The 26619-nt window shown below is 38.9% G+C and overlaps 1 protein-coding gene across 7 annotated transcripts in view; it reads left to right on the forward strand.

Annotated features, from left to right (window-relative positions):
* Positions 1 to 233: 233 nt before the first annotated feature.
* Positions 234 to 26619, forward strand: part of USP33 (ubiquitin specific peptidase 33) — a 63477-nt gene continuing 37091 nt past the window's right edge. For 5 of the 7 annotated variants that reach the window (XR_014234304.1, XM_082354907.1, XM_082354908.1 and 2 more), the window contains exon 1: positions 235 to 474. The gene's annotated coding sequence lies outside the window, so the exon portion shown is untranslated. Of the gene's footprint in view, positions 475 to 26619 lie in introns of all 7 variants that reach the window. The other 2 variants (XR_014234303.1, XM_082354911.1) reach the window with 1 other exon arrangement.

A 26619-nucleotide genomic window follows, 5' to 3' on the forward strand; every position in this document is an offset into this window, starting at 1 on the left:
GACCTGCTAATGGTCGTAGTGTGACTGCAGAAGAGGGAGAGAACACGTGTAGAAACGAAAAGTGCCCCAAATCTAAAACTGCTCTGCACGTACGGTCCCTGTGCCTATAGCTACTTTGGAAGTCCCAGCGGGGAGAGCAGCTTGGGTCTCCACACCTGGACCCGGCCTCCGCGGCCACGCCCCAGAGGCGGGACGAGCTTTCCTCGCAGCCCCGCCTCTGCCCGCCCTCCTCGCCCTCCCGCGACGCCCTAGACGCCGCCGGCGGTCGCGGAGACACCGGAAGGAGCTGGAGCTGCTGCGGGAAGTGGCCGGGAGGCTGGTATCCCGTAGGCTGAGCTGCGGGTCCGTTTTCCGGCCATCCAGAAGCGACGCCGCCCCCTCCTAGGCCAGGGGAGGAAAAGAGGAGCTGGTGGGAGGTGCGGCCGCAGGCCACCGTCGGCCGCGCTGGCGGGGCCCGTGGGGAAGGCCGTGGAGGTGAGCGCGTAGCTGTTGGGAGGGGCGCGGGGCCGAAGTGCGCCTCGCCTGCAGCCAGGGGTCGGTCTGTGTTTTCGCTCCCGCGCGCCGGGGCTGTGGCTGCTGCAGCGGCCTCTTTTTCTTGGTTCGGGGTGGTGGTGGGCGCGCGGGTGGGTACAAGGCCTAGGCCCCTCCGGTGCTCTGCGCTGCAGGGATGATTGGTGGCCTCCCCAGTAGGGGCGGCGGAGGATGCGAGTCAGTCGTAGATTTGAGGAAGGGTCCCCAGGGGGCGCTCCCCTGGGAAGCGGGAGGAAGGAGGGGTGAGACGAGTCCCGAAGCGGGCCTCCGCTCTTTTCCTCGGTCTCCGCATGCCGGCTTATCAGCCTAGCACGGTGGGCTCAGTCGACTGAAAGCCCCGCAGTGCGCTGGCTCCTGGGTTCTGGTTTCGCTTTGCGGCGTAGTTGGGGTGATCGGACCCATTTGTGCAGCCCCAGGGGTCCCGTTATTCAGTGTTGTCAGCAGGAAAACCTAGGCGTCATCGTCACTGAAATTTTTGTTAGACGAATATTTAATCCTGTTTCAGAGGTTACCCCTTGCGGTCTGTCCATCCGCAGCTTTTGTTTGAGTCAGTTTCCATGGTGTGTGGTTTCCCAGACCTTTACTCTTACATATTTTACCTACTACAAAATGCTCTTCATTTGAATATTTACAGGATGCAAGTTGAGCTGTTGGATGATTCTGGGTGTTTTGCACTCAAGTGTTTTTAGGGTTTACGTTCTCATATAATCAGTGTAAGGCCGGGAAAATTGGGCCAGAGGGGAAACGCTGGCAGGAGCATAGGTTCTAAACTTACGATAAGGATCTCTAGACTTCTTGCTTAATAGATGTATAGAATAGAATTTTTTAGTTTAATCAGATTATTTTTCTTTTGAGGAAAACTTGTTTCAAAAAATAATGAGGCTGTTCTAGTTCCATTTCTGGTTGAGACAATTGTATCGTTTGGAAAGGTCTGACCAAAGCAGATAATAAGCTATTTGATTTGAACCTAATACGAATATTGTTAGTGAATTCATGCTATAAACATGGGGAAAAGTAGGAATCTTATTGAAAGACTGCTAATTTTAAGGAAAAGTAATAGTAATAAGTTATACTACACCGGGGGCTTTATGTTATTTAATTTACTTTAGCAGGATTAAAAAAAAAAGGACAGTACAAAAGTATTGCAGGAATAAAATATTTGACCTTTTGCCATATGCAAGAGGGATAGTCTACTTAAGATTGCTTCTTATCTTTGATCTGGTTTATAGCCAGCTTTCACTTTTTTGTCTTGAGCTCTTTATAACTTACGCCTTTATAACCTATTTGTAACAAATAACAGTGCGTTTAATGACGTTAGATTGTAGTAAATAGATTATTTTAATCGTTTGAAATTCAGAGTTAAGGAGATAATTTTTACATTTATTTATTGTTAGAATTTTCAATGACCTTTCACGTATACAATCTTATTTGATCCTCATGCCAGTCCTCTGAGTTAGAAATGCCAAGAAGTAAAGTCTTTTCCCGTGACAGAAGCATTTCGAGATTGTGTAAGGATCAGAATTTCCCTAAAGCCTGAAATAATCTTGCTGAAGTAAACTTTGATATAAATTGGAATTCAGCTAAGTATTGGAGCACTGTGAAGTATAACATGTGACAGACTCTGGACTCTTTGCAAGGAAATGAAGTACATAAATGGTGAAAGATTTTTGGTGAGAAACATGAAATGTAGTCATTTCCCAAAAATAAAGGAATAAGTAACAGCTTTCTTTAGTGTTTTTTTTTTTTTTAATTATTAGCACCTTTAATTATTTATTTATTTATTTATTTATTTATTTTTGGCTGTGTTGGGTCTTCGTTTCTGTGCGAGGGCTTCCTCTAGTTGCGGCGAGCGGGGGCCACTCTTCATCGCGGTGCGCGGGCCTTTCACTATCGCGGCCCCTCCCGTTGCGGGGCACAGGCTCCCGACGCGCAGGCTCAGCAGCCGTGGCCCATGGGCCTAGTTGCTCCGCGGCATGTGGGATCCTCCCAGACCAGGGCTCGAACCCGTGTCCCCTGCATTAGCAGGCAGACTCTCAACCACTGCGCCACCAGGGAAGCCCTTTAGTGTTGTTTTTAAACTTCTTTTTTTTTAAGTCTGCATGCGATTTCAGGAGCATTTTGATAAATAGGTTAGTCCCAAAGAGTCTGAGATAAGCTCAGTTTGTTTGTCTATAAAAAGGAGCATGGGGGGCTTCCCTGGTGGCGCAGTGGTTGAGAGTCTGCCTGCCAATCCAGGGGACGCGGGTTCGAGCCCTGGTCTGGGAAGATCCCACACGCCGCGGAGCAAATGGGCCCGTGAGCCACAATTGCTGAGCCTGCGCGTCTGGAGCCTGTGCTCCGCAACGGGAGAGGCCGCGATGGTGAGAGGCCCGCGCATCATGATGAAGAGTGGCCCCCCGCTTGCCGCAACTAGAGAAGGCCCTCGCACAGAAACGAAGATCCAACACAGCCATAAATAAATAAATAAAGCACACCTAGTATAGTGTAATTAAAAAAAAAAAAAAAATTGATTTAAAAAAAAAAGAAAAAAAAAAGCATGAATTTTGTACTAATACTTAAGAATGCATATATAAAAATAAATGTTCTTTTCGAAAGTTACTTTAGAAGGCTATGTAGGTCAATATCTATGGGTCTATCAGGGAAAGAAAGCCCTTTGGAAAATAGAAAGAATGGAACATGGTTTCTACCCTTAAAGAATTTAGAGTCAGGCTTGTGGTCAAGTAGGGTAGTTTTTTACAGAACTGTGGTAAAATGTCTTATGACTTACAGTCAGGAATTTAGGTGAGGGAGACATTACTTGTGATTGAATCTTGATAGAGATGATATTTGAGATGAGTGAGCTTTGCAAGGTTTTCAACAGGCAAATATTGGAGGACATTTCTAAAAACAATAGATTATTGCGTTCCTGGAAAGGTACAACTTATATTTGAGAAAGGATCAGTACAACAATTTGGCTGATAATAAGTTATGATTTACCTAAGTTAGAAATAGGAGATGAAAAAGACAAATTACGAAGGGCTTCATTGAAGATGTTTGGTTAGAAGAGGTATGTGATCCATATGAATGCAGAATGAGCTGTAATTGGGAGATGATTGAGACCAAGAGAACACTTGGGCAGCTTTAGGTTAAGCGAGATCTTGATAGTGTCACTTTTGTGGCCCTTGTAGTTTCTCCAAAGTGCTATCTTGTAAGCAGACCTTGAGATAACATGGGTGCAGGTGAGATGCCAGGAAGCACAAGTGAGGGAGTGGGTAAAGAGTCCGGAAAGGGAAAAAAAAGCCAGTGATGGGCAACTGGGGGTTAATCCTGTGGAGATTTTTGTAGAGCTGCCTTAGAATTGTCCTACTAACTGAAGGGTAGCTGGGGAGTTTTTCCACCTACTCCAGTCCTCACTGATTGAGATTGTTCTTGAAATGTTTCTCAAGCACTTCCCATTGTCTTAGCTAGGGTTGGGCAGGCTCCTGTTGGTGGAGGTGGGAAGCTGTCAGGATACTATCTGTACCAGCTGCAAGGTGAGCTGAAGGGATGGGGACCAGATGTCAACTGTGTCTGTTAATAGGCATTCTTATTAAATAATCAAGATGTGAAATAAAAGCCTCAATTTAGGTGGAGATCTAGAAGAAATGTGAGTTGAGAAGTGATGGATAAAAGAAGCAAGCAGTAGAATTTGGTAACTGGTAGAATATAGAAAATGAGGAGGGACTCTAAAATGGCACTGAGGTTTGAGAGTTATGTAACTTGTGATTGAGGAGGGTTGACAGAAGGTCACTGACATTCAAATTAGTTATTTCAGGAGAATAAAGGAATTACAGGGTGTTGAAGAGTCTTGATAAAGTAGAGTGTAGGTGACCAGTCATTCAAAAGGGAAAGTAGGGTGGAGATTTGAACAATGCTGCCACCCCCACTAGATACACAGTGTCTGACCCATACTTGATTGGGCCTTTGTTAAATTAGCCTGTAAATGCCTGGGGCTAGTGCGTCCTGAAGTATGGCAATATGGTGAAAATATGAGACTGAATGTGACATAGAATAAGAAGATTTCTTTCATTTTTTAACTATTTATAAAATTCTGAAGGAGGAATTGCTAATATTTTTAGTAGAGGCATTATTTAGATGAATAAATTCTGATTCTTTTTTCTAATCAACAATATTCTGGTAAAGAAAAAAATTGACAAAATTTCTTAGAGTGGTTCTCATTTGAATATGGTGGTTGCATTTGTTTTTCCGTGATTCTACATGTTCTACTTAAGTAGTTTTAATGACTGTCCCATAATGTTGATATTCTGTTAATTTAATTACCCCTCCATCTTGCTCAGAAGTGACTTAGGGTGAAAATTACCATCAGCTGGTTTGCGCTTCTATTAGAACTCTGTTATGTTCATTGATTCTTGTTCTACATTTCTCTTCCTCTTGCTTCCTCCCTCTTCTCTCTTCCCCCTCTGCCTAGTGTTTGTCACAATTATCTCAACTAGATAAGGCTACAGTTGACTATACTTTGCTGTTATTGGACAGATTTTTTTTCTTTGTAGGAAATGCTGATTAATGTTTGCAAATCTTTTTTTTTTTTTTTTTTAAACATCTTTATTGAAGTATAATTGCCTTACAATAGTGTGTTAGCTTCTGCTTTATAACAAAGTGAATCAGTTATACATATACAATATGTTCCCATTTCTCTTCCCTCTTGCATCTCCCTCCCTCCCACCCTCCCCATCCCACCCCTCTATGTTTGCAAATCTTGATTAAGGAATTTTATTTAAAATGAGGTTGCTGGATTGGAGCTATGCTTTTGGGTGGTTTATTGTGGCAGTGTTAAGAATAGGTTCTAGAACAGCTAGATTGCATGTAGAGCAATCAGTTAGGAGATTATATAGTTCTCTTAATAGACTCAGTAAGCTTCTCATTAATTAGACTGTTAAGGGTCAAAGGGACAGATGTTTTTAAGAAAAGGGAAATTAGAAGATTAGTACTAAATTTCTTTTTCTTTGTTACGGTTTGAACGAAAATTAAGAACGATTAGGAGAAGAGTTATAGGACTGTGAGATCTGTGCGAAGATTTTAAGGAGTTTTTGTTTGCTAGAATATTTGTTTAAACAAGAAACACAGTTCTTAAAAGTGCTCATCAGGGGACTTCCCTGGTGGCACATTGTTTAAGAATCTGCTTGCCAATGCAGGGGACACGGGTTTAAGCCCTGGTCGGGGAAGCTCACATGCCGCAGAGCAACTAAGCCTGTGAGCCACAACTACTGAGCCCGTGTGCCACAACTACTGAGCCCGTGTGCCACAACTACTGAAGCCTGCGTGCCTAGAGCCCATGATCCGCAACAAAAGAAGCCACCTCAATGAGAAGGCCGTGCACCGCAGCGAAGAGTATCCCCCGCTCTCCAAAAGCAGAGAAAGCCCGCGCACAGCAACGAAGACCCAATTCAGCCATAAATAAATAAATAAATTTAAAAATAAAAAAGTGCTCATCAGGGGACTTTCCTGGTGGCGCAGTGGATAAGACTCACGTCTTATCCACTGGGGGCCTGGGTTCGATCCCTGGTAAGGGAACTAGATCCCACATGCGTGCTGCAACTAAGAGTTCGCATGCCACAACTAAGGAGCCCACGAGCCGCAACTTAAGACCCGGCACGACCAAATAAATAAATATTTTTTTAAAAAAGTGCTCATCAGCATATTTTATAGATTAAAAGTTTCCACAAACTCTTATTATGGATTGATTTAGAATAAAATAAACTTTTCTGCCCATTGTACTCTTTGCTGATATTGATACTTCCATTGTCAATTTTTTTGGCTTGCTTTTGTTGTATAGTAATTTTCTTCTATGGTAAATATGGAAAAGTAAGCTGTAAGGTTATTATAATGTTGTATTTTTACAATTGAAATAATTTTGAAACCTAGTATTTAAAATAGTACAGTTGGACTTCCCTGGTGGCGCAGTGGTTAAGAATCTGCCTGCCAGTGCAGGGGACACGGGTTCGAGCCCTGGTCCAGGAAGATCCCACATGCTGCGGAGGAACTAAGCCCGTGTGCCATAGCTACTGAGCCTGCGCTCTAGAGACTGCGAGCCGCAACTACTGAGTCCACATGCCACAACTGCTGAAGCCCGCCCACCTAGAGCCCGTGCTCTGCAACAAGAGAAGACACCGCAATGAGAAGCACACGCACTGCAGTGAAGAGCAGCCCCCACTCGCTGCAACTAGAAGAAAGCCGCGCACAGCAACAAAGACCCAACACAGCTAAAAATAATAAATAAAATTAAAAATAAAATAAAATAGTACAGTTGGGGGCTTCCAGGGTGGTGCAGTGGTTAAGAATCCGCCTGCCAATGCAGGGGACATGGGTTCAATCCTTGGTCCGGGAAGATCCCACACGCCCCGGAACAACCAAGCCCGTGCACCACAACTACTGAGCCTTGTGCTCTAGCGCCTGTGAGCCACAGCTACTGAAGCCCGCGTGCCTAGAGCCCGTGCTCCACAACAAGAGAAACCACCACAATGAGAAGCCCGCGCACTGCAACGAAGAGTAGCCCCTGCTCGCTGCAACTAGAGAAATCCCAGGCAGAGCAACGAAGACCCAACACAGCCAAAAATAAATAATTAATTAAAAAAAAAAAGTTTAAAAAAGTAAAAGATAAAATAGTACAGTTGGATTAGTCAGATTAGTTGTAGTAATGGAACAGTTGTATAGGTTGAAACTACTGACAGACAAATCAGTTTTTCTGCAGTCAGAGAATCTTAGAATTGACTTCAGGGCAAAATGCTGTCCTTTGAAACACCTGACAGTTGGTCTTCCAGCCTCTGTGTGTAACAATGATGGGGAACATCCTACTTCCCAAGGTTCCACCTTCCATTTTTATATAGCTCTAATTGTTGAAAATCTTCACCGTTGACTGGAGTTGCTATTTCTAAATTTCTCAAGTTACGTAAAAAAGAAAAGATCTCTCTTACTTTGGTCATAATGTCCAAATAATTGGAACGCATGTATCAAGTCCTCCAACTTTTTTTTTTTTTTTTTTTGGCTGCTTGGAGCGACTTGCGGGATCATATTTCCCCAACCAGGGCCTGGGCAGTGAAAGTGCCGAGTCCTAACCACTGGACCGCCAGGGAGCTCCCCTCAAGTCCTCCAACTTTTGCCTTCTGCTGTTTAAACATAACATCCATACTTTCAATTTTTCCTCATAATAGTTAACATTTATTGAGTGCTTACTCTCACTCTGTTTGAAATAATTTATATATGTTAACAAATGTTTTATATAATACCCCCCCCAACTCCACGAGGTAGATTTTTGTAATTATCTCAAGTTTATAGGTGAGGGAACTGAGGCACAGAGAAGTGACTTAACCCTGGTCACAAACCTAGGACATAGTGGAGCTTGGATTTGAACCCAGGTAGCCTTGCTCCGGAAACTTTACTTTTAGCCATAGTGTTGTCTTTATGACGATACAGTTTTCAAATTATTTAAGACTGTCTATGGAAGGCATTTGTATTCTGTAGCTTTTAGTGTTCTTCATAAATAAAACATTCACTATATGATTTACTTAGTTTATGAGTACAATAAGACTGGCTTCTCTTTTTATTCTGAAACCTATTCTGTTGATAAATTGAGTGAGAACCGCACTGTTGTTTCCTTCGTCTTCTAGCATCTAGAATCTAAATACCTGAAACCCTTTTTTTGGCCTTACCTTAGACAGTAGACTCTTTGAATGCCAATATAGAATACTATATCCATCCTTGTTAATCTTAGCTCATTTTTCTAAATAAAATGTCATTTCTTTAATTATTTTTATAATTTTATAATTAGATTTCACTAGCCTGCCTTCTGTGTCTTTATCCAGATTTTTGTTAAAAATTTTGGACAGTTCTGCCATCTGCTAATACAGAGTTTCTTCTGGATTCATATTAATCTTCTGTGTAACTAATAAATTAGCAACCAGCTCTCCTGACAGATTTTTTTGTCACAGTCGCTTGATTCTGATTCTTTATAAATAGCTTTACTTTTTGGAATAGACTAGATAATGGAATATAGGCAGTTTTTCAATATTAAAAGGTTCTCCTTAGGTTACCAACTATGTCTTGATGTGTAACAAATATTAATAACACTGGTCCCTATGCTTTTCCTGTATTAAAACTTGAATGTCTGCTATTCTGTTATTAGGATGACCGGGTCAGAATTTGGGGCCTGAAGATTTGGGGATTGTACTGCTAAAAAGTAAAATCTTCCCCACCCCCTTAAAAGTAATATCTTCAGAAGCAGTTTTGAATCTACAGATGGACACTTGAGCCCCTGCCAAAGCTGTACATCATACAGCATGATGCTATCATTTCAATCTGGAAGATTTTTCAGTTGTTATTACCATCATTATTGCTGAGGAGATTTCAAATTGTCCAGATAGGGTAGATAGAGGGAAAAGTTGTCTGATAAAAGATTGCAAAGGTCAGGACAAATTGAGGTCAAATTATGGAAAGCCTTAATTTCCATGCACAGTTTGAATTTTTTTTTGCTCTCTAGTAATTCCCAACCTGTGATCCCCAAGCTTCCAGAGGAGTCTTAGAATTTTGTAGATTAATAGTTTTGTAGATTTGTATATTTTGGAGATTAATCCCTTATTGGTTTCTTTGCTTGCATATATTTTCTTCCATTCTGAGGGTTGGCTTTTCGTTTTGTTTATGGTTTCCTTTGCTATGCAAAAGCTTTTAAGTTTAATTAGATCCCATTTGTTTATTTTTGTTTTAATTTTCATTACTCTAGGAAGTGGATCGAAAAAGATCTTGTTGCAGTTTATGTCAAAGAGTGTTCTGCTCGTGTTGTCCTTTAAGAGTTTTATAGTGTCTGGCCTCACATTTAGGTCTTTGATCCGTCTTGAGTTTATTTTTGTGTATGATGTTAGGGAGTGTTCTAATTTCATTCTTTTAAATGTAGCTGTCCAGTTTTCCCAGCACCACTTATTGAAGAGACTGTCTTTTCTCCATTGTATATTCTTGCCTCCTTTGTCATAGATTAGGTGACTATAGGTGCGTGGATTTATCTCTGGGCTTTTTATCCTGTTCCATTGATCTATCTCTCTGTTTTTGTGCCAGTACCATACTGTCTCGATTACTGTAGCTTTGTAGTATAGTCTGAAGTCAGGGAGCCTGATTCCTCCAGTTCCGTTTTTCTTTCTCAAGATTGCTTTGGCTATTTGTGGTCTTTTGTGTTTCCATACAAATTGTAAAATGTTTTGTTCTAATTCTGTGAAGAAATGCCATTGGTAATTTGATGGGGATTGCACTGAATCTGTAGATTGCTTTGGGTAGTATAGTCATTTTCACAGTATTGATTCTTCTGATCCAAGAACGTGGTATATCTCTCCATCTGTTTGTTCATCTTTGATTTTTTTCATCAGTATCTTATAGTTTTCTTTTTTTAAAAATAAATTTATTTATTTTTATTTATTTGGCTGTGTCGGGTCTTAGTTGCAGTATGCGGAATCTTCATTGTGGCATGTGGGATCTGTCGTTGCAGTGAGCAGGCTTCTCTCTAGTTGTGGCGTGCAGGCTCTAGAGCGTGGGGGCTCAGTAGTTGAGGCACGCGGACTCTCTAGTTGTGGTGCACAGGCTCCAGAGTATGCAGGCTTAGTTGCCCCGTGGCATGTGTGATCTTACTTCCGCGACCAGGGATTGAACCCATGTCCCCTGCATTGGAAGGCGGATTCTTAACCACTGGACCACCAGGGAAGTCCCAGTATCTTATAGCTTTCTGAGTACAGGTCTTTGGCCTCCTTAGGTAGGTTTATTCCTAGGTATTTTATTCTTTTTGTTGTGATGGTAAATGGGACTGTTTCCTTAATTTCTCTTTCTGATCTTTTGTTGTTAGTGTATGGGAATGCAAGAGATTTCTGTGTATTAATTTTGTATCCTGCAACTTTACCAAATTCATTGATTAGCTCTAGTAGTTTTCTGGTAGCATCTTTAGGATTTTCTGGGTATAGTGTCATGTTATCTGCAAATTAATTCTCATTAAGTTGTTTAAATACCAGAACATTAATAGCAGAATGGAGAGAACTAATCTTTCCTTAGTCCCCCTTTCTTCTTTGCTGTGAGGCAACATTCTGAGTACATAACCTTCAAAACTATATTTTTATGCTTTTACAGTGGCTATGTACATACAGATACAATGTGCTATTATGCATGTTTCGTTTTGGGGCTTTTTTTTTTTGTACATTGTTTTCTTATTTGTTTTGTTTTTTATTTTAACTGAAGTATAGTTAATTTACAATGTTGTATTAGTTTCTGGTGTACGGCAAAGTGATTCTGTTGTACATATATATATTCTTTTTCACATTTTTTTCCATTATAGTTTATTACAAGATAATTAAATATAGTTCCCTGTGCTATACAGTAGGACCTTGTTTACCTGTTTTATATATAGTAGTTTGTATCTGATAATCCCAAACTCCTAATATATTCTTCCATCAGGTTTTAAATTTTTACTTCAATGGTATCATAGAGAATGTATTATTCTGCATCTTCCTTTTTTTCCATTCAACATTATGTCCTTTAGATCTATTCATGTTGATAAATTATCCATCCAGTTCATGAAGTTAAACTGATGTGTAGTGTTCAGTCATGAATATATATATACATATATATATATGTAAATGTATATATATATCCATTCTTGTATTGATGCACTTAAAACATTTTACAGTCAAAAGTGAGATAACGTACTGTCTAGAAAGCAGTGAGAAGAACATTTCCATCTCATTGGCAAACATTGGTATTAAGAGGAAAATGTATAGTTTAAATACTTTTATTATTAAGTAAATAAAACTAAGAGAATTCAGTTCCCATATTTAGGGATTAAGAAAATAAAACAGAAACCAAATAGGACATGGGGATTAAAGATAAAACTGTAATTAATGGAATTGGAAACAACAAAACAAAAATAGTGGGAAGGATAAATCCCAAAGCTGGTTCTTTGCAAGGACCGATGAATTAGATAAACCTCATATAGAAGAGAAGAAAATGGAATAAAAGTACACAATATTAAGAATGAGAAAGGAGACATCATAGATACCCAGGTATAGGAGAGGTTAACGGAATTTTATGCAAACCTTCTTGAGAATACTACATGTTATGCCATGATGCCAAAGTTGATAGTCGAGATTAATGGATAATTTTATAGCAAAATATAAATTAATAAAATTGACCCAAGAAGCAGAAAAGTTGAATTGACCAGTTCTTGCTCAAGGATTGAAAAGGTCATTGAAGATCTGTCCTTGAAAGAGGCAGCATAGCAGATGGTTTCACAGCTGACTTTTATTTAGTTTATAAACAACATAGTTTTTTTTAAAAACCCTATTCTATGTTATTAAAGATGCAAAGCTACTCAGTGCATTCTGTGAAGCACACATATTGGGTTGGCCAAAAAGTTCGTATGGGTTTTTCCATAAGATGTTACAAACTTTTTGGCCAACCCAATACTTTTATCCCTGATTAAAAATGCTATCAAGAAAGGTTAATCTAACTTACATCTAGAAATGCAAAATTTCTAAATACAATATTAGCCAATAGAATCTAAATATGAAACAACAGACTAATAGTATATTTTGACCCAATAGGGTGTATTACATCAGTGCAAGGATCCTTAGTATCAAGTCTGTTAATATAATAGATAATATCAACAAATGAAACAAGGAGTCTAGAAAGCCATCAGTAGCTGCTGAAAAGGCTTTTTTTTTAAAAAGAAACATCTTTATTGGAGTATAATTGCTTTACAATGTTGTGTTAGTTTCTGCTGTATAACAAAGCGAATCAGCTATATGCATACGTATATCCCCATATCTCCTCCCTCTTGAGTCTCCCTCCCACCCTCCTTATCCCACCCCTCTAGGTGGTCGCAAAGCACCAAGCTGATCTCCCTGTGCTATGCAGCTGCTTCCCACTAGCTATCTATTTTACATTTGGTAGTGTATATATGCCAGTGTTACTCTTTCACTTCATCCCAGCTTCCCCTTCCCCATGTCCTCAAGTCCATTCTCCACATCTGTGTCTTTATTCCTGTCCTGCCCCTAGGTTCATGAGAACCTTTTTTTTTTTTTTTAGATTCCATATACATGTGTTAGCATGTGGTATTTGTTTTTCTCTTTCTGGCTTACTTCAGTCTGTATGACAGACTCTAGGTCCATCCACTTCACTACAAATAACTCAATTTCGTTTCTTTTTATGGCTGAGTAATATTCCATTGTATATATGTGCCACATCTTTATGCATTCATCTGTCTATGGACACTTAGGTTGCTTCCATGTCCTGGCTATTGTAAATAGTGCTACAGTGAACATTGTGGTACATGACTCTTTTTGAATTATGGTTTTCTCAGAGTATATGCCCAGTAGTGGGATTGTTGGGTTATACAGTAGTTCTATTTTTAGTTTTCTAAGGAACCTCCATACTGTTCTTCATAGAGGCTGTGTCAATTTACATTCCCACCAACAGTGCAAGAGGGTACCTTTTTCTCCACATCCTCTCCAGCATTTGTTTTTTGTAGACCTTGTGATGATGGGCATTCTGACCAGTGTGAGGTGATACCTCATTGTAGTTTTGATTTGCCTTTCTCTAATGATTAGTGATGTTGAGCATCTTTTCATGTGTTTGTTGGCAATCTGTATATCTGCTTTGGAGAAATGTCTATTTAGGTCTTCTGCCCATTTTTGAATTGGGTTTTTTGTTTTTTTGATACTGAGCTGAATGAGCTGCTTGTATATTTTGGAGATTAATTCTTTGTCAGTTGCTTTGTTTGCAAATATTTTCTCCCATTCTGAGGGTTGTCTTTTTGTCTTGTTTATGGTTTCCTTTGCTGTGCAAAAGCTTTTAAGTTTCATTAGGTCCCATTTGTTTATTTGTGTTTTTATTTCCATTTCTCTAGGAGCTGGGTCAAAAAGGATCTTGCTTTGATTTATGTCATAGAGTGTTCTGCCTGTGTTTTCCTCTAAGAATTGTATAGTGTCTGGTCTTACATTTAGGTCTTTAATCCATTTTGAGTTTATTTTTGTGTATGGTGTTAGGAAGTGTTCTAGTTTCATTCTTTTACATGTAGCTGTCCAGTTTTCCCAGCACCACTTATTGAAGAGACTGTCTTTTCTCCATTTTATACTCTTGCCTCATTTATCAAAGATAAGGTGACCATATGTGCTTGAGTTTATCTCTGGGCTTTCTATCCTGTTCCATTGATCTAGGTTTCTGTTTTTTTGTGCCAGTACCATACTGTCTTGATTACTGTAGCTTTGTAGTATAGTCTGAAGTCAGGGAGCCTGATTCCTCCAGCTGTGTTATTCTTTCTCAAGATTGCTTTGGCTCTTTGGGGTCTTTTGTGTTTCCATACAAATTGTGAAACTTTTTGTTCTAGTTCTGTGAAAAATGCCCTTGGTAGTTTGATAGGGATTGCACTGAATCTGTAGATTGCTTTGGGTAGTCTAGTCATTTTCACAATGTTGATTCTTCCAATCCAAGAACATGGTATATCTCTCCATTTGTTTGTATCATCTTCAGTTTCTTTCATCAGTGTCTTATAGTTTTCTGCATACAGGTCTTTTGTCTCCTTGGGTGGGTTTATTCCTAGGTATTTTATTCTTTTTGCTGCAATGGTAAATGGGAGTGTTTCCTTAATTTCTCTTTCAAATTTTTCATCATTAGTGTAGAGGAATGCAAGAGATTTCTGTGCATTAATTTTGTATCCTGGTACTTTACCAAATTCATTGATTAGCTCTAGTAGTTTTCTGGTAGCATCTTTAGGATTTTCTATGTATGGTATCATGTCATCTGCAAACAGTGACAGTTTTACTTCTTCTTTTCCCATTTGGATTCCTTTTATTTCTTTTTCTTCTCTGATTGCTGTGGGTAAAACTTCCAAAACTATGTTGAATAATAGTGGTGAGAGTGGGCAACTTTGTCTTGTTCCTGATCTTAGAGGAAATGGTTTCAGTTTTTCACCATTGAGAACGATGTTGGCTGTGGGTTTGTCATATATGACCTTATTGTGTTGAGGTAAGTTCCCTCTATGCCTACTTTCTGGAGTGTTTTTATCATAAATGGGTGTTGAATTTTGTGGAAAGCTTTTTCCACATTTATTGAGATGATCATATGGTTTTTATTTTTCAGTTTGTTAGTATGGTGTATCACATTGTTTGATTTGCGTATATTGAAGAGTCCTTGCATTCCTGGGATAAACCCCACTTGATCATGGTGTATGATCTTTTTAATGTGCTGTTGGATTCTGTTTGCTAGTATTTTGTTGAGGATTTTTGCATTTATGTTCATCAGAGATATTGGCTTGCAGTTTTCTTTCTTTGTGACATCTTTGTCTGGTTTAGGTATCAGGGTGATGGTGACCTCATAGAATGAGTTTGGGAATGTTCCTCCCTCTGCTATATTTTGGAAGAGTTGGAGAAGGATAGGTGTTAGCTCTTTTCTAAATGTTTGATAGAATTTGCCTGTGAAGCCATCTGGTCCTGGGCTTTTGTTTGTTGGAAGATTTTCAATCACAGTGTCAATTTCAGTGCTTGTGTTTGGTCTGTTTATATTTTCTGTTCCTTCCTGGTTCAGTCTCAGAAGGTTGTGCTTTTCTAAGAATTTGTCCATTTCTTCCAGGTTGTCCATTTTTCTGGCATATAGTTGCTTGTAGTAATCTCTCATGATCCTTTGTATTTCTGCAGTGTCAGTTGTTACTTCTCATTTGTCATTTCTAATTCTGTTGATTTGAGTCTTCTCCCTTTTTTTCTTGATGGACCTGGCTTTATCAATTTTGTTTATCTTCTCAAAGAACCAGCTTTTAGTTTTATTGATCTTTGCTATTGTTTCCTTCATTTCTTTTTCATTTACTTCTGATCTGATATTTATGATTTCTTTCCTTCTAACTTTGGGGTTTTTTTTGTTCTTCTTTCTCTAATTGCTTTAGGCGTAAGGTTAGGTTGTTTATTTGAGATTTTTTTTTGTTTCTTGAGGTAGGATTGTATTGCTTTTAACTTCCCTCTTAGAACTGCTTTTGCTGCATCGCGTAGGTTTTGGGTCGTCATGTTTTCATTGTCATTTGTTTCTAGGTATTCTTTGATTTCCTCTTTGATTTCTTCAGTGATCTCTTGGTTATTTAGTAACGTATTGTTTAGGCTCCATGTGTTTGTATTTTTTACAGTTTTTTTCCTGTAATTGATATCTATTCTCATAGTGTTGTGGTCAGAAAAGATACTTGATATGATTTCAGTTTTCTTAAATTTACCAAGGCTTGATTTGTGACCCAAGATATGGTGTATCCTGGAGAATGTTCCATGCACACTAGAGAAGAAAGTGTATTGTGTTGTTTTTGGATGGAATGTCCTATAAATATCAATTAAGTCCATCTTGTTTAATGTGTCATTTAAAGTTTTTGTTTCCTTATTTATTTTCATTTTGGATGATCTGTGCATTGGTGAAAGTGGGATGTTAAAGTCCCCTACTATGACTGTGTTACTGTCTATTTCCTCTTTTATGGCTGTTAGCATTTGCCTTATGTATTGAGGTGCTCCTATGTTGGGTGCATAAATATTTACAATTGTTATATCTTCTTCTTGGATTGATTCCTTGATCATTTTGTAGTGTCCTTCATTGTCTCTTGTAATAGTCTTTATTTTAAAGTCTGTTTTGTCTGATACGAGAATTGCTACTCCAGCTTTCTTTTGATTTCCATTTGCGTGGAATATCTTTTTCCATCCCTTCACTTTGAGTCTATATGTATCCGTAGGTCTGAAGTTTGTCTCTTGTAGACAGCAGATATATGGTCTTGTTTTTGTATCTGTTCAGCCAGTATATGTGTTTTGGTTGGAGCATTTAACCATTTACATTTAAGGTAATCATCAATATGTATGTTCCTATTACCATTTTCTTCATTGTTTTGGGTTTGTTTTTGTAGGTCTTTTCCTTCTCTTGTGTTTCCTGACTTTAGAAGTTCCTTTAACATTTGTTGTAAAGTTGGTTTGGTGGTGCTGAATTCTCTTAACTTTTGCTTATCTGTAAGGGTTTTAATTTCTCCATCGAATCTGAATGAGATCCTTGCTGGCTAGAGTATTCTTCGTTGTAGGTTTTTCCCTTTCATCACTTTGAATATGTGCTGCCACTCCCTTCTGGCTTGCAGAGTTTCTGCTGAAAGATCAGCTGTTAACCTTATAGGGATTCCTTTGTATGTTATTTGCTCCTTTTCCCTTGCTGCTTTTAATATTTTTTCTTTGTATTTAATTTTTGGTAGTTTGAGTAATATGTGTCTCGGAGTGTCTCTCTTTGGGTTTATCCTGTATGGAACTCTCTGTGCTTCCTGCACTTGATTGACTCTTTCCTTTCCCATGTTAGGGAAGTGTTCGACTATAATCTCTTCAGATATTTTATCAGTCCCTTTCTTTTTCTCTTCTTCTTCTGGGACCCCTAAAATTGAATGTTGGTGCATTTAATGTTGTCCCAGAGGTCTCTGAGACTGTCCTCAATTCTTTTCATTCTTTTTTCTTTATTCTGCTCCCTGGTAGTTATTTCCATCGTTTTATCTTCCAGGTCACTTATGTGTTCTTCTGCCCAGTTATTCTGCTATTGATTCCTTCTACAGTATTTTTAATTTCAGTAATTGTGTTGTTCATCACTGTTTGTTTGCTCTTTAGTTCTTCTAGAACCTTGTTAAATGTTTCTTGTGTTTTCTCCATTGTGTTTCTGAGATTTTGGATCATCTTTACTATCATTACTCTGAATTCTTTTTCAGGTAAGTTGCCTATTTCGTCTTCATTTATTTGGTCTTGTAGGTTTTTACCTTCTTCCTTCATCTGTAACATATATATATATATTTTTTTAAATTAAATTAAATTTATTTATTTATTTTTGGCCGTGTTGGGTCTTTGTTTCTGTGCGAGGGCTTTCTCTAGTTGCAGCGAGCGGGGGCCACTCTTCATCGTGGCGCGTGAGCCTCTCACTGTCACAGCCTCTCTTGTTGCGGAGCACAAACTCCAGACACGCAGGCTCAGTAGTTTTGGCTCACGGGCCTAGTTGCTCCGCGGCATGTGGGATCTTCCCGGGCCAGGGGTCGAACCCGTGTCCCCTGCATTGGCAGGCAGATTCTCAACCAGTGCGCCACCAGGGAAGCCCTGTAACATATTTTTTTGTTGTTTCTTTTCTTTTTTTTTTTTTTGATGGATGGTGCTGTATTCTTGTCTTACTGGTTGTTTGGCCTGCGACATCCAGCAATGGAGTTTCGAGGCAGTTGGTTAGAGCTGGGTCTTGGTGCTGAGATGAGGACCTCTGGGGGCCTCACTCTGATTAATATTCCCTGGGGTCTGAGGTTCTCTGTTAGTCCAGTGATTTCGACTTGGAACTCCCACCACAGGAGCTTGGGCCCGACCTCCAGCCTGGGAACTGAGATCCCACAGGATGGTCTCTGGGGGTTCCTCCTGTCCCCTTAGGTCTCCGTGGTCCCCCACCAGTGCCTGGTAGGTGCCCTAATTGTGAGGAGATGCGAATTCCATGTCCTCCCAGTACACCATCTTGACTCCGCCGTGAAAAGGCATTCGATAGAGTTAATTAAGACCATTTCTAACTAATATAATAATATAAATCAACTATACTTCAGTTTTTTAAAGTAATTTATTTTATTTTTGGCTGCGTTGGGTCTTTGTTCTTCTAGTGGCCAGCGGTGGCTACTCTTCATTGTGGTGTGCGGGCTTTTCATTTCAGTGGCTTGTCTTGTTGCGGAGCACAGGCTCTAGGCACGCAGGCTTCAGTAGTTGCAGCACAGGGGTTCAGTAGTTGTGGCTCTCAGGTTCTAGAGCACAGGGTCTGTAGTTGTGGCACATTGGCTTAGTTGCTGTATGGCATGTGGGATCTTCCCAGAGCAGGGGCTTGAAGCTGTGTCCCCTGCATTGGCAAGCAGATTCTTAACCAGTGCGCCACCAAGGAAGTCCCTGTACTTCAATTTGGAAGACCATTTCTGATTTTAAAAATGTTAAGTACATTAAGAATGGAAGAAAATTATCCAGATAATTTATCCAGATATTTGCAGATATCCTAAATGGCAAAACATTAATATAAGGACCCTGACATGGATGCTTACAATCACCTTTATATTCAAGATTGCCTTTAGAGGTTCTAAGAAATGCATTAAAACAGTAAAATTAAATAGCTGGCATTAATATTGGAACAGAAGAGGTAAAATTATCAGGTTGTCTAGTGTACTTAGAGAGTAGCCAAGGAAATGGAAATGGAACAGTGAAGGAAGTATGTTTTACAGTTATCAAACTATTCTGTGTAGAATATTAGTCTCTGAATTAGATTAATATAATATGGACATAGACAGATTAGTTTAAAAAAATAGAAAATCCAGAAATATTTTATGTGCCAATTTAATAAAGAATAAATATAGTTTTATAATTCAGTGGGAAATGCGTAGATTGTGTAATAAAGACACTGGTATAAATGTCTGCCTATCTGGAAGAAAATAAAATTGGATTCCTGTCTTAAGATAAACTCCAGATAGATTAAAAGCCTTGTTAAAAAAAATTTAAGGGTATTCTACAGCTTTAGCTCTATAAATTAGGGTGAATGAAACCTTAAGATTGGAAACTCAGATGCTATTATAGAATGAGATGTGTCTGATTTTATAAAAATGCAAACTTTTAATAATAAAGCATACCATAAGAAAGTTAATAATAGTTTTGGCACTAAGGTAGGCATATAGACTAATGGAATAGCATAGAGCCCAAAATAACGCACACATATAGTCAAATTTTAAGAAAATCTATTTTCAGCTTTATTGAGGTATAACTGATGAAAATTTTTATATATAAGGTGTACAATGTGGCAGTTTCATATAAACATACATTGTAAAGTAATTACCACAGTCAAGCTAGTTAGCATTCATTACCTCATGTAGTTACTTTAATTTTTTTTTCTTGTCATGCTCCCACCCCTTCCCCTTTGGCAACCACCTGTTCTCTGTGTTTATGTGTCTGTTTCTGTTTTGTTTTTTAGATTCCATGTATACGTATTTGTCTTTCTTATTTTGACTTATTTCACTTAGTATAATACCCTCTAGGTCCATCCATGTAGTCACAAATGGCAAGGTTTCATTCTTTTTTATGGCTGAGTAGTATTCCATTTTGTGTGTGTGTATATGTGTGTGTGTGTATACACCCCACATATTTTTTATCCATTCATCTGTTGATGGATACTTAGGTTGCTTCCATATTTTGGCTGTTTTAAATAATATTGCATTAACATAGGGATGCACATGTATGTTTTTTAATTAGTGTTTTTGTTTTCTTCAGAAAAGTATGCAGAAGTGGAATTCCTGGATCATATGATAGTTCTATTTTTAATTTTTTGAGGAACTTCCATACTGTTTTCTATAGTGGCTGTACCAATTTATATTCCCACCAACAGGGCACGAGGGTTCCCTTTTCTCCACATCCTCACCAACGCTTGTTTGTTGTCTTTTTGAAAATAGCCATTTTGACAGGTGTGAGGTGATATCTCATTGCAGTTTTGATTTGCATTTGCCTGATGATTAGTGATGCTGAGCATCTTTTCATGTGTCTGTTGGCTACCTGTATGTCTTTTATGGAAAATGTCTATTTAAAATGCCCATTTTTAAATCAGGTTGCTTGCATCTTTGATGTTGGGTTGTATGAGTTTTTGTATAATTTGGATATTGATCCCCTATCAAATAAGGGGCAATTGTGGGGTCTTCTGTTGTGGCAGCACTGACTGCTGTGGGTGTGCTAGTGGCTGGGGCTGGCCCCTGGCCTGGTTGGCTGCCAGGTGCTGCCTCTTGTAGAGGTTGCCAGTCAAGAGTGGAGATTTGTTTCCTGCAGACCTCCAGCTTTCCCATACTCAAGCCCTACTGACCTTCAGAGCTAGATATTCTGGGGGCTCATTTTCACTTTGCAGATCCCTCAGGCTGGAGAGCCCAGTGTGGAGCTCAGAACCTTCACTCCTTGTGGAGAAACTCTGTAATAGTGATTTCTTTTTTAATATTCCTTATTTTTGGCTGTGTTTGGTCTTAGTTATGGTACACGGGATCTTTCATTGCGGCACGTGGGCTCTTCATTGTGGCGTGTGGGCTTCTCTCTAGTTGTGGTGTGCAGGCTCTCTAGTTTAGTTGTGGCTTGTAGGCTCAGTTGTTGCGGTGCACAGGCTTAGTTGCCCTGCAGCATGTGTGGTCTTAGTTGCCCAACCAGGGATCCAACCTGCGTCCCCTGCATTGGAAGGTGGCTTCTTAACCACTGGACCACCAGGGAATTCCCTGCAATTGTGATTATTCTCCTGTTTGTGGGTTGCCTACCCAGGTGTGTGGGTCTTGACTATATTGAATCTCTGCTCCTTCTATCTATTTCATGGTTCCTTCCTCATATCTTTAGTTCTGGAAAACCTTTTCTGCTAGTCTTCAGGTCATTCTCATAGATAGTTGCTCTGTAAATAGTTGTAATTTTTGTGTGTATGTGGAAGGAGGTGAGCTCAGGGTCTGCCTACTTCACCATCTTAGTAAAGTATCCCCTGGTCAAATGTTTTTTATGAGTGCCAAGACCATTCAGTGGGAGAAAAACAGTCTTTTCAAGAAAGGGTATTGGGCAAACTGTATATCCATATGCAAAAATATGACATTGGATCCCTACCTTACACAAACATACAAAAATTGACTTTAGTGGACCAAAGGCCTAAACATAAGAACTAAAACTCTTAGAAGAAAACATAGAGGGGGGAACTGTGACATTGGATTTGGCAGCGACTTCTTGGATATGACACTAAAAGCACAGGTCACAAAAGTAAATAGATAACTTGGACTATATCAGTTAGAAACTTCTGTGCATCAAAGGACACAGTCAACAGAGTGAAAAGGCCACCTATGGAATGGGCGAAAATATTTGCAAATCGTGTATCTGATAAAGAGTTAAATATCCAGAGTATATAAAGGACTCCTACAACTCAACAACAAAAAAGCAAACAACTCGATTAAAAAAATGGCTCAAGTACTTGAATAGACTTTTCTCCAAAGAAGATATATAAATTAATGCCTAACAAGCACATGAAAAGATGCTCAACATTACTAATTGCAAAAATGCAAATCAAAACCGCAGTGGGATATCACCACAATTGAATGTTATTCAGTCTGAAAGAGGAAGGAAATTCTGGCCCAAGCTATAAAATCAATGAACTTTGAGGACATTATGCTAAGTAAAATAAGTCACAAAGAAAATACTCTATTTCACTTGCGAAGTACCCTGACTAGTCAAATTTGTAGAGACAAAAAGTGAAATGGTGGTTGCCAGTGGTTGGTGGGAGGGGGAATGGAGAGTTACTGTGTAATGCTGTGGAGTTTCACTTTTGCAAGATGAGATGAGTTCTGGAGATTGATTGCCCAACAATGTGAGTGTACTTAATGCTACTGAACTGTACATTTAAAAATGGTTAGGATGGTAAACTTATGTGTATTTCATCAAAATTAAAAATTATAAACTTAATAGACAAATAGTAAGTTTGAAAAATGGTTGCAGTATAGAAGACAGGATTCTGTTTACAAGAAGAGGCTATCAACCCAATTGTAAAAAGGGCAAAGATTTAAAGAGCCATTAAATAAAATAACAAATCTAGGAGACTATAAAATTCATGAAAAGACAGTCTCGCAGGTTGTCAAGGTAATGCAAATTAAAGAATCTCATGCTCCACTGACTGAGCTAGCCAGGCACGTCAAGGCAATGCAAGTTAAATACTAGTGAAATATAACAGCATACCCATCAAATGACAACAGTTAAAAAAAAGACAACCAATAATACTGGTTACTAGTATAGAAAATGGTGTTGATGTGCAGAAAATGGTATTCCCTTATGAGTGGAAATGTGAATTGTTATAGCATTTTTAGAAAGTAATCTTGTAAAATCTATTTTTATAAATTGGCCCATGTAATACAAATATAAAGGCCTACCCATTATGTTTACATAGATTTTTTAGTGGCAGAATATGGAAGCAAAGTGAAAGTCTATTATTAGAAGAATTGATTGAATGCATGCATCCATGTGTGAATGCATTTCATATGTATCCATGAAAATTTTGACATAAATGGATGTCTTTTAAAATATTATTGAAAAAATAAAATATTATTGACAAAAAAGATGGCCATGTATATCTCTGTATCTGTATTTGTGTATGATTTATATGGAAAATTATTAAAGCATACATGCAGGTTTTATAGTGCAGGTATATACTCTGGTGATAAATTCTTTCAGCTTTATTATGTCTAAAGCAGTCTTTATTTTACCTTTGTTTTTGAAAGATATTTTCCTAGGTATGGAGTTCTTGGTTGACAGTGTTCCTTCAGTAAACTGCAAAGATGTTGCTCCTCTGCCTTCCAGCTTATGTTGTTTCTAGTATACATTATGGGTCTTTTGGGGCTGCTTTTAAGACGTCTGTCCTGTTACTGGTTTTAAGCAACTTGTTTTTGATATGCTGTGGTTTTATTTGTTCTTATATCTTGTGTTGCTTCAATTTGTAGGTTTTTTAGTTTTCATCCTATTCAGACTTTTCCATCTAGCTGAGTGATGCTCTTGTTTAATTTTCTCCATCTTTGTGTTTCATAGTTTCTCTTGCTGTGTCTTCAAGTTCATTATTCTTTTGCCTTGTCTTATCTACTCTTAATCTCATCCATTGTATTTTTCACCACAGATTTTTCTTTTTTAACATCTAGATACTTGATTTGGGTCTCTCTTTTTTTCCCTATCTTTCATGTCTCTCCTTATCATTTGTATCCTTTATTCTATCATCTGTCTTATGTCTGGGTCTCTTATTTTTTCTTCCCCACTGAGGGTCAGATTTTCCTTCATTGTATGTCTTATAATTTTTAAAAATTAATTTACTTATTTGTTTATTTTTGGCTGCATTGGGTCTTTGTTGCTGTGTGCGGGCTTTCTCTAGTTGTGGCGAGTGGGGACTACTCTTCGTTGTGGTGCACGGGCTTCTCATTGTGGTGGCTTCTCTTGTTGCGGAGCACAGGCTCTAGGTGTGCGGGCTTCAGAAGTTGTGGCACATGGGCTCAGTAGTTGTGGCTTGCAGGCTCTAGAGCACAGGCTCAGTAGTTGTGGCTCATGGACTTAGTTGCTCCACGGCATGTGGGATCTTCCTGGACCAGGGCTCGAACCTGTGTCCCCTGCACTGGCAGGCAGATTCTTAACCACTGTGCCGCCAGGGAAGCCCCTGTATATCTTATAGTTTTTGATTGGATGCCAGACATTTGATTTTTACCTTGTCAGGTGCTGGTTTTTTTCATTCCTTTAAATGCTCTTCATTTTTTTTCTGGGACACAGTTAAGTTCCTTGGGAACAGTAATGCTCTCTTTTGAACTTTTTAAAGGCAGAACCAAAGTAGTCTTTCTTCTAGGGATAATTTTTTCCCAATACTAAGGCGATACCCTTCTGAGTATGCTATTTTATTCCCTCTGTATTATGAAATCTTTCAACTCTGGCTGGTGGAAACACAGACAGACCTGGGTTGGCTTTGAGAATTGTTCTACCTGCTCCTTTCCAGTAGTTCCTTCCCCTTCTTAGGGTAGTTTAATCACAGGCACATGCTCATCAGTACTGGGTTGAAAACATAATTGTAGCCCTTTACGAATCTCCAGAGTTCACTTGCTCTCTATTCAGTTCTTTACTGTGTGTTACTCACCTTGGGCTCCCTGAATTTTCAACTCTGTCTCTTCAACTTAGAGAGATCACCAAAATCTGTTTGGATTTTCTTCTGCCTGTACTGTGACCTAGAAAGAAATTCTCTCCAGGCAGTAAGTTGGGGCAGTCACCTTGTTTTTATCTTCTTACGGATCAGTGTCCTGCAGTGCCTATTATCCAGTGTCTGTGTCTGAAAACCCTTATTTTATATTTTTTGGTCTGGTTTCTTACTTATTTGAGAGGGTAAATCTGGTCCCTGTCACTCCATTATGGTTGCAAGTGGGAGTAATTAGATAAGAGGGAAAAGATATCTAATTACAAAAGGAAGTGAGAGGTGGGTGGGAAACCCTCCTCCATACATAAATAAAACATGGAAAATATTAACAATTATTTTAAGTTTGTCTTCATGCTCTGAAAGTGAGGAGCATGGCTTATTTAATATTACGTAGTAATGTGGTATTTATAAATAATGACTTATTCAATATCAACCCCAGCGTTATTCCTGTTGTATTTTGTAGGTTGTAGTATAATATGGGACTTATCATTTGATTTGATTTGATAGAACCTTTTTATTTAATGTGTTTACTAATGTGTTAATATTTCAGCACATTTATAACTGTTTATTCTTTCCTAGAAAGTTTCTTAACTTTTTCCCAAATAATGTTCTCAAACCCCAAAGGTGAATGAAAGTTCATGAAATGCCCTGTTATTAAGAATGTACAATCCGGGACTTCCCCTGGTGGCGCAGTGGTTAACAATCCGCCTGCTAGTGCAGGGGATGTGGGTTCGATCCCTGGTCTGGGAAGATCCCACATGCTGTGGAGCAACTAAGCCCGTGCGCCACAGCTACTGAGCTTGCGCTCTAGAGCCCACAAGCCACAACTACTGAGCCCCTGTGCTGCAACTATTGAAGCCCATGTGCCTACAGCCCGTGCTCCACAATAAGAGAAGCCACTGCATTGAGAAGTTTGTGCACCGCAACGAAGAGAGCCCCCGCTCTCTGCAACTAGAGAAAGCCCGTGTGCAGCAACGAAGACCCAACGCAGCCGATAGATAGATAGGTAGAATGTACAGTCCAAAGAAGACCTAGAAATCCTTACTGAGTTAGACTTGAGACTTTTACTTGGAAATCACTCACTTAAACCATTCATAAGATAATCTGGGCATTGAATGCAGTGTATAAGTTTGCTCTATGATTCATAAGATTTAAAGTAGAGGTAGATAAAATTTAGTGACATTACAGTACATTGTGATGTCTTGGAGGAAATTAAGTTCACTGGGATTGCAAAATACGTTGCCTTCTGTTTACTTTAATGGAATTGAGGAAACTCCTGAAGAATATTAGGGAAATTATTATTGATTTGGGAAACTACCTCAGTCTTAAACTGGTTGTCTCATAGGGGAGGGAGGTCTGAGACCTTTACTGGTCATATAGAAAAACCTCAAGGGATGATGCAGAGTGCCTAATAAAGTTTTATGTGTATGTGTAGTATGTGCTACACACATGACATGTACTACCTCATTTAATCCTTACGGTAGGAGTACGACATTCAGCACTTACTGGTATCCTCAGGTCTGTTTGACTTTAGAGTCCTTGGCTCTTACCCATGAGATATATAGGTGGATTCAAATCCTAGTTTGAATCCTAGTTTGAATCTTATGTTAACAATGTGAACTCAGTTAGGTTTTCTTCTCTTATTAGCCTTATATGCAGATGAAGATAATAATGGTGCCTATCTCAGTGTTGTTGGAAGGATCATATGATAATGTGGTTCTCAACCTGGGATGACTTTGTCCCCAGTGAACATAATTTTACACTGTCTAATGACATTGGTTATCAAAGCTCAGAGTGGTAGTGAGGGTGTTCTGGCCTCTAGTGGGTAGAAGAAGAAATGTTGCTAAATATCTTACAATGTACAGGACAACCCTCCACAAGAGAGAATTATCTGGCCTGAAGTGTCAGTGGTGCCAGGGTTGAGAAACTCTGATATAAAGTGACTATCCTGGTTTATTGCTAGGATACCAAACTATTTCATTTATATCATCAGTGGGCTGTTGCTAGTGTGAAAATGAAGGTTTCCATTTGAATTCTTTTTCTTTTCAATTCCAATTCTAGCCTAAGGGTTAATTCTTTTTAAATGAAAAATAAGAGGGGATAAAAATACTTAAATTGAATAACCTGAATTTTTTCCCCTTTTATTTACCTCTAAAAAGTGAAATGGGAGAAGGGGGAAAAAGCAGCAGAAGTAATGGAGAAACAAACTTACATTGACTCATAGGTATCAATTTTAATAAAATGATTATTTATTAGTAGAGAAACTTCCAGTGTTGAAGTTAAGTTCAATTGTGAAAGTACCCTAGATGTATTTGAAAATATACACTTTTATAGGGCAAA

This window comes from Balaenoptera borealis (assembly GCF_965194805.1).
Source record: "Balaenoptera borealis genome assembly, chromosome: 1".
NCBI classification, from domain to species: domain Eukaryota; kingdom Metazoa; phylum Chordata; class Mammalia; order Artiodactyla; family Balaenopteridae; genus Balaenoptera; species Balaenoptera borealis.